The 10,188-nt window shown below is 36.0% G+C and overlaps 1 non-coding gene across 1 annotated transcript; it reads right to left on the bottom strand.

Annotated features, from left to right (window-relative positions):
- Positions 1–9,635: 9,635 nt before the first annotated feature.
- On the bottom strand, positions 9,636–9,742 carry LOC141662581 (small nucleolar RNA R71). The gene has a single exon (XR_012550689.1). It is a non-coding gene; the product is annotated as a small nucleolar RNA R71 (small nucleolar RNA).
- Positions 9,743–10,188: the final 446 nt, after the last annotated feature.

Genomic DNA, 10,188 nt, shown 5'->3' with positions numbered 1-10,188 from the left:
CGGTGAGACTATTGATTGAACTAGCAAGACAATCAGAATGAACTGGCAAGACAATCCTCCTCCCAGTGTAACTTTCGGTATGACAATTGAAATGACTTGGCATGACAATCGGTATGACAATCCAGATTGTCATGCTAGTTCATTTTCAATTGTCTTGCTGATTTAAACTGATTTTAATCCAAAAACAATTCTGAAAAATCTTAATATTAATTCAGAATTAATTAATCAATTAATTCAATTAATAAATAAATTAATCTTTGCAGATATAATTTATTTTCTTAATTAAATTATATGACTTAATTAATTAATAGAGAATTAATACTACTCTTGAACTGCAACCATTCTTCTGTAAATCTTCTGAAAATTACTGAAAATTATGAATCAATTCCACCACTTCAATGTTGACACTCGATGTACTGTCTGGTTCATGAGTGACTAACTTCCGTGACGTTTCTTCATGTTTTGACTTTGATACTTGATTTTCTTCAGATTAAATCCTTGTAATTATCTGATACCCTGACGAGATCTCTGTCACTTGATTAAATCCACAACCTTGATTTATATCACTGAGGCTTGATCAATTTCTTGAACTTTTTCCAGTGAATTAATTCCTCAAGTCTGTAGATGAACCTTGTTTCTGAATTCTTTGACAGATGTTACTTAGCGAGATCTCTTTGACGGTAGATCCACTATTTACTTATTACATTCTTATTTGAGTTGAGTTAAATCCTCGAATATACAAATAGGCTATGACATATGCCTTACAATCTCCCCCTATTTGTTTATTAGACAATAACACACAAATACCTAGAGGATAACTCAACTAACAAATAAGAAAAAGATATAAACAGAATTGCAAAGTAAATAGCAGAAAAGTTCTGGATGACATTTAACCTTTTCTAGATTCCAAGTAAATGTTCCTCTAGACTGAACATATCTTCAAGTAGTTTCATCTTCTTCTATACAACCACATTTCCTGTTGAGAAGCGCATATCTGTCTTGCTTCTCCCCCTATGAGAATCAACTGATTAAAGAAGATCACCTTCGTTTACCACCTCTCCCGTACAATAGGATCCGCAGATAAAAACCAATGGTACTCCCCTTTTGAAAACAGCTTCTTCCCTTACTAGAAAATCACCTTGTGTTTACCACCTCTCCCGTACAATAGGATCCGTAGTTACAAACAACAATGGTGTGGTGTAGTGTACATGTAGGATCTTTTTCTTCCTCCCTGCTATTTCTCCCCCTTAGTTGAGGAATCCTCCAAACTATTACATAAGCTTTTATCTCCCCCTTAAAGAAGGAATGTATGCCGTCGTCTGAAGGAGTTCTCATATATCACTTGGTTGGAAAAGAAATAACAAGTAGTTTCTCTTTCTTCCTCACTGTGAGTGTGTGATTCTGTTTAGTGTACCTCACATGTGTTTCGCTCTTCTCTCCACTCGTGTTTACACTCATTCTCACAAGTGTATCACTCTTGTCTCATAGCTCCATAATCCAGCTGTACCTGCAAGGAAAATCACCTTAGCCATCCTTAAGGAGGTCACAGGTGGTGCAATGGGAGTTCACAAATCCCCATCCTTGTTAAACTCGTCAGATGAATCTGAGTCATAATCTACAAGTTGCTAGTTTCCCTTTTAGGGTTCCAGATTTGAATTCTGGGAAGGTAAACAATGATCCAACGAATTTAGCATAAAGATCAAAGTTCCCTTCTAATGTCTGTGAAGACATTTCCTTGTGACTCATCAGGTAATATCTGAATCATTGTCAACAAGTTGCCGATCTGCACCTATGTCAGATCCACTATCCGCAGATGCATCCAGGGGATTTAAGCCTGGGGAGGTAGACACTGACCACTGACATATGGCTTTTGGATCAGTATCCTCTCCTAACACCTGTAAAGGGAATTGGTCCACTAACGAACCTTGAACAATCGAATCTGACCTTAAAATGGTCGAAACTCTTGTTTCCGTCAACTTATCCTTTGTGTGTGTAACCTTTCCTTGTGCATCAAGAATTGTTTATATTTGAAGTGGTGACACTACATCGGATACCTTGGCCGACAGGCAAATTTCAATAGACACACCCTGTTGAGAGAATGAATCTAGTAACTGTTTTGTGCCTTTTCAGCCATTACATCTTTTTGAGAAGATGTATGGGGGCTAGCAGTTGTCTCGGTTTAAATACTACTCATCTATGTAGGAGACAGAGCTACTGGGTTGACTTCAGAACCTTCCTTATGTGGTGCACTAAGGCACTATCTCCCTCGCGCTCATCCATACTACATTTAGTGGTAAGAGAGTGTTGGTTGGTTCTGTTTCTGTGTTTGTCTTTTATAGTCTGGGATATATATTGTGGGTTTTCAACCTCATGACTGTCAATGAAAGAAAGTCATTGGAGACTGAACCTGTATCACAGAACATATGGTAATAGAGAGAAAATGATTTACAATAGTGATTTCAAAAGATTTTACATGACATAAGAAATCACTAATATATAAAGAAGTTTGATTTGTTTTTTTTAATATGAATGAGTTTTTGATAAAACATTGATCACTTAGGGTAAAGTCTAAGTAATTCTCATTCATGTCAAAAGCTTACAAATATCTGCAACATAATGTTAACAACATATCATTGACCGATACTTGTCAAGTACTTTAGATACTAATTGTTATGTTGCATAAAATTTAAAATAAAATAAAATAAAAATAAAATAAATAAAAATAATAATACAATACAAATAATAATAATAAAAACAAGTATCAATGAATTAAATACCAAATATCTATCAACAAGATATCAGCATTCAATTTCATATATCATATAATATTTACAATTACCGAAAATACAAATAAAAACTTATATAAATATAGCAAAAATATAGAAACTATTTACAATTTCAATGATAACATTACCAGCTTGCAAACAGCCATATCCCTTCGGATAAACCTTTGCTGTTATCTCCAAAGGTAACCAGGGGGCCAGCTTTCTCAACCACATTTGATAGTAGGGCTCTATCTCCGATCATATGTCTTGATGATCCACTGTTAAGAATCCACACTACCGGTTACACCTGTTTAATGCCCTGCACTACAAATGGATTAGACCTTCTTCGGAACCCAAACTTGGTTGGGCCCGGCATACTTGTAGAACTGTCCTTTGTCAGGCAAAACAACATTTTTAATTTTAATTGCCTCAACTTTCTCAATGACTGAACATTTGACCTTGTAAACAGCCTTAACAAATTTCTGTTTAAGCTTAGGCACAAATGTCTCCTTTCTAGCCTTAGAAGGACTAGCAGTCTTAGACCTATCATGCTTCTTGTTATTCACATGCTGACGAGGAGTAGTCTTATCATTAGAAACATGCTTACCATTAAAATAAGCATACATCATATTAAAAGCACAAGACATACAATTAGAAACACCACATGCTTTATGAGAGTGATTAATAGTAGGCAATTTATGCATGGCAGACATGGCATTTTTGTTATCCAACTCATGTGTGTCTGAGTTAGTCTCAGTTGCTTTCACAACTTTGACTGGAATTTTCGACACACTTGACTTGGAAACAACCTTCTCATTAGCATGATCTTCAGCACGTATTTCTTCCTGAATAACAGAAGAGGTCGCATCAAATGGTTCAACAATTGATGGTTTATAGAGGGGTTCATCAACACCCTTAAGCACATGTGGTACTTCCCTCCCTTTAGCACAGACACGAGGAGGGGAGTTTATGCCTAATTCTCCAATAGCAACATTATAATCATAACCTATTCCAGATGTTTGATTAACAGATTGCTTACTGTAGAACTCTTTAGCCTTCGAACAAGAATTGAAGTAGGCTCTAACCTTAGTCTCAAGACCGGTGATCTTGTCTTTGAGAATAGTTTCGAGTTTTCTATAACAGTCAACTCTATTCTCTAGAAAAGATACTTGTTCTTTTAATTTGTCTTGATTAATGTGCACAAGTCTTAATTCATTGACCTCTTTCTCAAGGTCTGTGATCTGTAAACTTAACAGTTCATTATCACGACGTGCACAATCTAAGTTACCTCTTAGATGATAAACCATTTCAGCATCAGAAAGTTTTACCTCTATTCTTGACGATGAAGCTTTTCCATCAATAGCCATAAGAGTAAGATTTCCTTCATCTTCATCTTCACTGTCAGTATCATCCCAGCTTCTTCCCTTTGCCAGATAAGCCCTTTCAGAGTTCTTTCTTACTTGCTTTGGCTTCCTACATTCTGTGGCAAAGTGTCCCAACTCATTGCAGTTATAGCATCTAATGGTGCTCCGATCAACCATCCCTGTTTTGTATCCACCACTGTTGGTGTTAGAGGATGAAGATCCACCTTTCTGGAATTTGTTGTAGTTGGACTTGTACTTAAGCTTGGGATTCCTCTTGAATCTGACATGGGAGAATCTCTTGACAATTTGGGCCATTGACTCGTCTTCCAATTGCTCCAGCTCTTCCAAGGAATAAAAATCATCACTTGATTGATTTGTAGTAGGAGGATCATATTCTGCTACTAACATATTTTCCTCAGCCTTGGAACACTGTACCATTCTCTCCAATTGTTGAGATTGCTGTTGTTGTTGACCTTCAGCTATAAGTGCAGTAGATGTGCTGACCACTCTATCCTTCCCGTAGACTTCCTTCTGTTGAATCTGCTCCAGCTCATAGGTTTTTAACACTCCATAGAGCCTGTCCAAAGAAATCTCACTCAGATCTCTAGCTTCTCTAATGGCAGTGATTCTATGTTCAAGATGAGTTGGCAGTGTTAAAAGGAACTTTTTGTTGACCTCCCTGATTGAATAAAATTTTCCATTGATGTTCAGGTTGTTGATCAACGCATTATACCTCTCAAACACTTCAGTAATTCCTTCTCCTGGATTTGATTTAAAATATTCATACTCAGAGGTTAGGATCTCCAACTTGTTCTCCCTAACTTCCTCTGTGCCTTTATTAATCACCTCAATAGTTTCCCACATGTGTTTGGAATTTTTACAGTTCATCACATGTCTGTTCATCAAGGGATCAAGGGAATCAATTAATATTAATTGAAGGCTGGCATCCAAGGAGGCTTCTTCCTTTTCAGCAGGAGTAAAATCTTCAGGCTCTTTTGGATAGGTTCTAGCTTTGGTAATCACAACATCATCTACTATCACCTCTGGTTCAATAACCATTGGAGTTGTTGGACCCTTCTTTAACAAGTTCAGATATTTGGGATTTGCAACTTGTAAAAACAAGAGCATCTTCTTCTTCCACATGATATAATTTTCTTTATCAAATAGTGGAATTTTAACGGTTCCAACTTTTTGTGAAGTCATTATGAATTTTTGAATAAATAAAAATTCAAGGAGTTGAAAAATCACAAAAGTCTAGGATCTTGATTTGTTCGTTAATCAGAAGGCTCTGATACCAATTGTTAGGTCCCAATGTGTTTGTATAAGGGGGGTTGAATACAAACCGTACCGAATAATCGAATTAAATGCGGAATAAAAATATGAAACAAAATTCAAGTTAAATAAGAATATTATTAAACTTGAAAGGTGTTACAACAACTGTATCGATTACAAGGAATTAATCTCAAATTAATTATCACAAATCTAGAATAAATTCGACATGAACTTTTTCTATTTTTGTAATAAAAAGATTCAAATGCTAAACGCAATTTGAGATTAAGTTCTAGGGATTTTGATCCGCTAGATAGTTACACAAGAACAAGATAATGATTTCTAGTGGTTTGGATTTAACTTTACTAGCTAGAAATTGTGATCTTGAATTTAGCAGAGAAGAGTTGATATATTTTTCAGCTTCTACTTTTCTTTGTTCTTGAACTATTTTTCGGATGAATGATTGACTTTTGTTGCTTCTGTTGTTTAAATAATAAAACAACCACCTGATTTGTTGGCAAGACAATCCTTTTAGCTCAGCAAGACAATCCATTGAGCTAGCAAGACTTTCGGTGAGACTATTGATTGAACTAGCAAGACAATCAGAATGAACTGGCAAGACAATCCTCCTCCCAGTGTAACTTTCGGTATGACAATTGAAATGACTTGGCATGATAATCGGTATGACAATCCAGATTGTCATGCTAGTTCATTTTCAATTGTCTTGCTGATTTAAACTGATTTTAATCCAAAAACAATTCTGAAAAATCTTAATATTAATTCAGAATTAATTAATCAATTAATTCAATTAATAAATAAATTAATCTTTGCAGATATAATTTATTTTCTTAATTAAATTATATGACTTAATTAATTAATAGAGAATTAATACTACTCTTGAACTGCAACCATTCTTCTGTAAATCTTCTGAAAATTACTGAAAATTATGAATCAATTCCACCACTTCAATGTTGACACTCGATGTACTGTCTGGTTCATGAGTGACTAACTTCCGTGACGTTTCTTCATGTCTTGACTTTGATACTTGATTTTCTTCAGATTAAATCCTTGTAATTATCTGATACCCTGACGAGATCTCTGTCACTTGATTAAATCCACAACCTTGATTTATATCACTGAGGCTTGATCAATTTCTTGAACTTCTTCCAGTGAATTAATTCCTCAAGTCTGTAGATGAACCTTGTTTCTGAATCCTTTGACAAATGTTACTTAGCGAGATCTCTTTGACGGTAGATCCACTATTTACTTATTACATTCTTATTTGAGTTGAGTTAAATCCTCGAATATACAAATAGGTTATGACATATGCCTTACAAAATGGGTGTCAAAGAAATAACAGGACAGCCACACGTGTCCTGTTAAAACATGATATGTGTTGGCTTATTATTAATTCGCACTCCTGAATTCCCGGAAACCCAATTTTATATTCCGACATTACATTTTTAACGAACCAAGTAATATTGGAAACACATCCAAATAAATCCCCACTAATCTAAAAAGATCAGAAATATTCCAAAATAATTAAAAACATAATTTTTGAAATTTTAAAAACAATTCTTAAAGCGCACTTTATACCCGCTTTTTAACAAATAAAGAAACGGCGCGCGGGTGAAATGAATCCCGAAAATTGCCAAAATAATTTTAAAATTCTCAGAATAATATGAACTTAATAAAATATGAGTTTCATGATTTTTGAAGATTTCCTGAATTAAATATGGATTTACAATAAACACAATCAGAGAATCATTTAAAAATAATTAATGAAATATTGATTTCTCAATTTTATAAAGTCCTAAAATTAATTATTGAAATTATAAAATTATAAAACCAATTTTAGAGATCATCCAAATATTTATGGAATTAAAAATGCAATAAAATCACTTTTACAAGCGAAATAAAATCGTATAACTCACTAATAATTCACACAATTCAATCTCACATATCAACAGATCACAAATAATGAAATTACAACCAATAACTGTTGCCAAAACCATTACACACATTTTATTTAATTATTTAACCTTTATTACATAAAAATAAAAGAATATACACGAGTCGTTATAAGAACTCCACAACAAAATGGAGTAGTGATAAGTGGCATTTTATACCACTTAGAACGTCTTAAAATGACTTAAATTGGTGTCTTGAAATCAAGTATTTTGTGTATTTGATGCGTTTTTCTAGTGTTTATGCATTTCAGGGTATTAGTTGCATTTCGGAGGAGGAATCATCAAGAATAAGCCTTGGCATGTGTTCACCATTGCGAGAGGAAGAGAACGGGCAGATTACGGCGAAGAAACGGAGCAAACCGGGAATTTTTCCAGTAAGGTCCTGCGCGCCCGCGCAGAAATGCTGAGCGGCCGCGCAGCAGCCTTGCGCGCCCGCGCAGAAATGCTGAGCGGCCGCGCAGGGTCGGGGAAAAAGCTGAATTATTTTAGACTTCTACTTCTGTTTGGCTTCCAACTTCTATGTAATCTGAGTTTTATGGGACTATTATATAAGTAGATTTAAGACGTTTTCATAGAGAATAAGAATGAGATTATGTTTTAGATTGTGTTTTACGCAAGAAGCGAAGGAGATAAGGAAGAAGACCGATTTAGCACACTGCAGCGAAGAGGAAGCATATATTCTTGTGATTCTTGTTTCGTTGTAACGTTGGATGCTAGTTTTCTTGCTTTGACTTATTTACTCTTGTGACGTACTCGGTTTTAATATAATTAGTTTAGTTATTATTTTCTTGTGTTTGTTTATCATGATTTCATATGAACCCGTGATGGCGATAAGTTCTATTATGGGCTAATTATGATCATGGGGTTGCAACGGATTTATTATGAAATTCTTTAGTTAATTGTTTAATACTTTAGTGTGTGATGATTGCATGATATCTAGTATTGGTTGTGCGTATTCGTCTTATGTGCGTCGCGAACATATAAGATATGGTGTTAATCTCTTGTGAAGCGACGGTGGATCTTGAGGTTTAGAACTTGCCATGCTAGCATAGGTTCATGTACGTTGTGCATGATTAGTGGGTAACTCTAACAGTTTTATTTGCCCTATGTAATCAAAAGGAATAACTTGTGCTTAAATCGTTGTGTTGTCAATTTCTGTAGACATATAGGAACTCAACATAATTGATGACTATTCAACTTCTATCTTAATTGTGGATGCTTGGTAGAATGGTATTAGTACAATGAAAGTTGGCTTTTATCAGTTTCGTGTTATTCGATTAATATCATCACTCTCACATGCTAAAGGTAATAACAATGGCTATAGAAGGAAGTAATAATGAAGTTGTGATCTCATGAGTGTTTTATTATTGATAACTTGAAGTGTTAGTTAAGTGGTTAATTAAGTAGTTAATTCTAGTTAATATTTAATCAACAATTTTAAGTGTTATCTTAACATTGAGAAGTAATCATACATTGGTGAGTGAGTTTAATTAGACAAAAAACTTAGTCTGAGTCTCTGAGGGAACGAACTAGAAAGTATTCTATATTACTTGCGAACGCGTATACTTGGGTGAATATTAGTGCGTGATTTCTCCCTAACAAGTTTTTGGCGCCGCTGCCGGGGACTCGGCGTATTTGTTTAGTTTATGTACTTACCATCATTGGTCATTAGGACTCAGTGATTAGGACGTAGTAGTTAACTACTCCTTTCGGTTGTGTTTCAGGTACTTTAGCAAGCGTTTATGCAAACTCGTTCTCGTGCTCGCAAGAGGACCTTAGATACAGCTAAGGAGAAAGACGAAGTTCTTGATACTCCGGATAAGTTAGATTTTGAGGATTCGGATTCAGGAACTGAGCAGAAAGAACCAGTAAACATGGGAGATCGTATTGTTCAAGCTGATCCAGCTCTTATGGATTTTTCTCGGCCTAAAATTGATGACATTCAGTCAAGCATCCTTCATCCGGCTATTCAAGCTAACACCTTTGAAATCAAGCCGGGCACTATTCAGATGGTGCAGAATTCTGTTTCTTTTGGAGGAGCGGCAACTGAAGACCCCAACATGCACATAAGGAATTTTGTCGAGATCTGCAGCACTTTTAAGTATAATGGCGTGACTGATGAGGCTATCAAGTTGAGGCTTTTCCCATTCTCACTGAGGGATAAGGCTAAAGACTGGTTACATTCTGAACCAGCTGGGTCCATCACTACGTGGCAAGATCTTGCGCAAAAGTTTCTGGTGAAATTTTATCCAATGGCAAAGACTGCTGCTATGAGGAGTGCTCTTACTCAGTTTGCGCAGCAACCTACAGAATCTATGTGCGAGGCTTGGGAACGCTACAAGGAAATGTTGAGAAAATGTCCACATCATGGAATGCCGGATTGGATGGTGATCACTGGTTTCTATAATGGTTTGGGGGCCCAATCTCGGCCCATGCTCGATGCAGCAGCTGGAGGAGCCTTATGGGCTAAAAGCTATACTGAGGCGTATAATCTTATAGAGACGATGGCCGCAAATGAGCATCAAAACCCAACTCAGAGGATGACGTCAGGTAAGGTAGCAGGTATTCTGGAAGTTGATGCAGCCACCGCTATTGCAGCCCAGCTCCAAGCGCTATCAATGAAGGTTGATTCTTTGGCTACGTATGGAGTTAATCAAATAGCTATGGTTTGTGAGCTCTGTGCAGGTTCTCATGCTACGGATCAGTGTTCTCTCGTCAACGAATCTGTTCAGTATGTGAATAATTATCAGCGACAACAGCAGCCTGTGCCAGCGACCTATCATCCTAATAACAGAAATCATCCAAATTTCAGCTGGGGGA

This window comes from Apium graveolens, chromosome 5 (assembly GCF_009905375.1).
Source record: "Apium graveolens cultivar Ventura chromosome 5, ASM990537v1, whole genome shotgun sequence".
Taxonomy (NCBI): domain Eukaryota; kingdom Viridiplantae; phylum Streptophyta; class Magnoliopsida; order Apiales; family Apiaceae; genus Apium; species Apium graveolens.
This window is presented reverse-complemented; position numbering and strand designations above follow the sequence as displayed.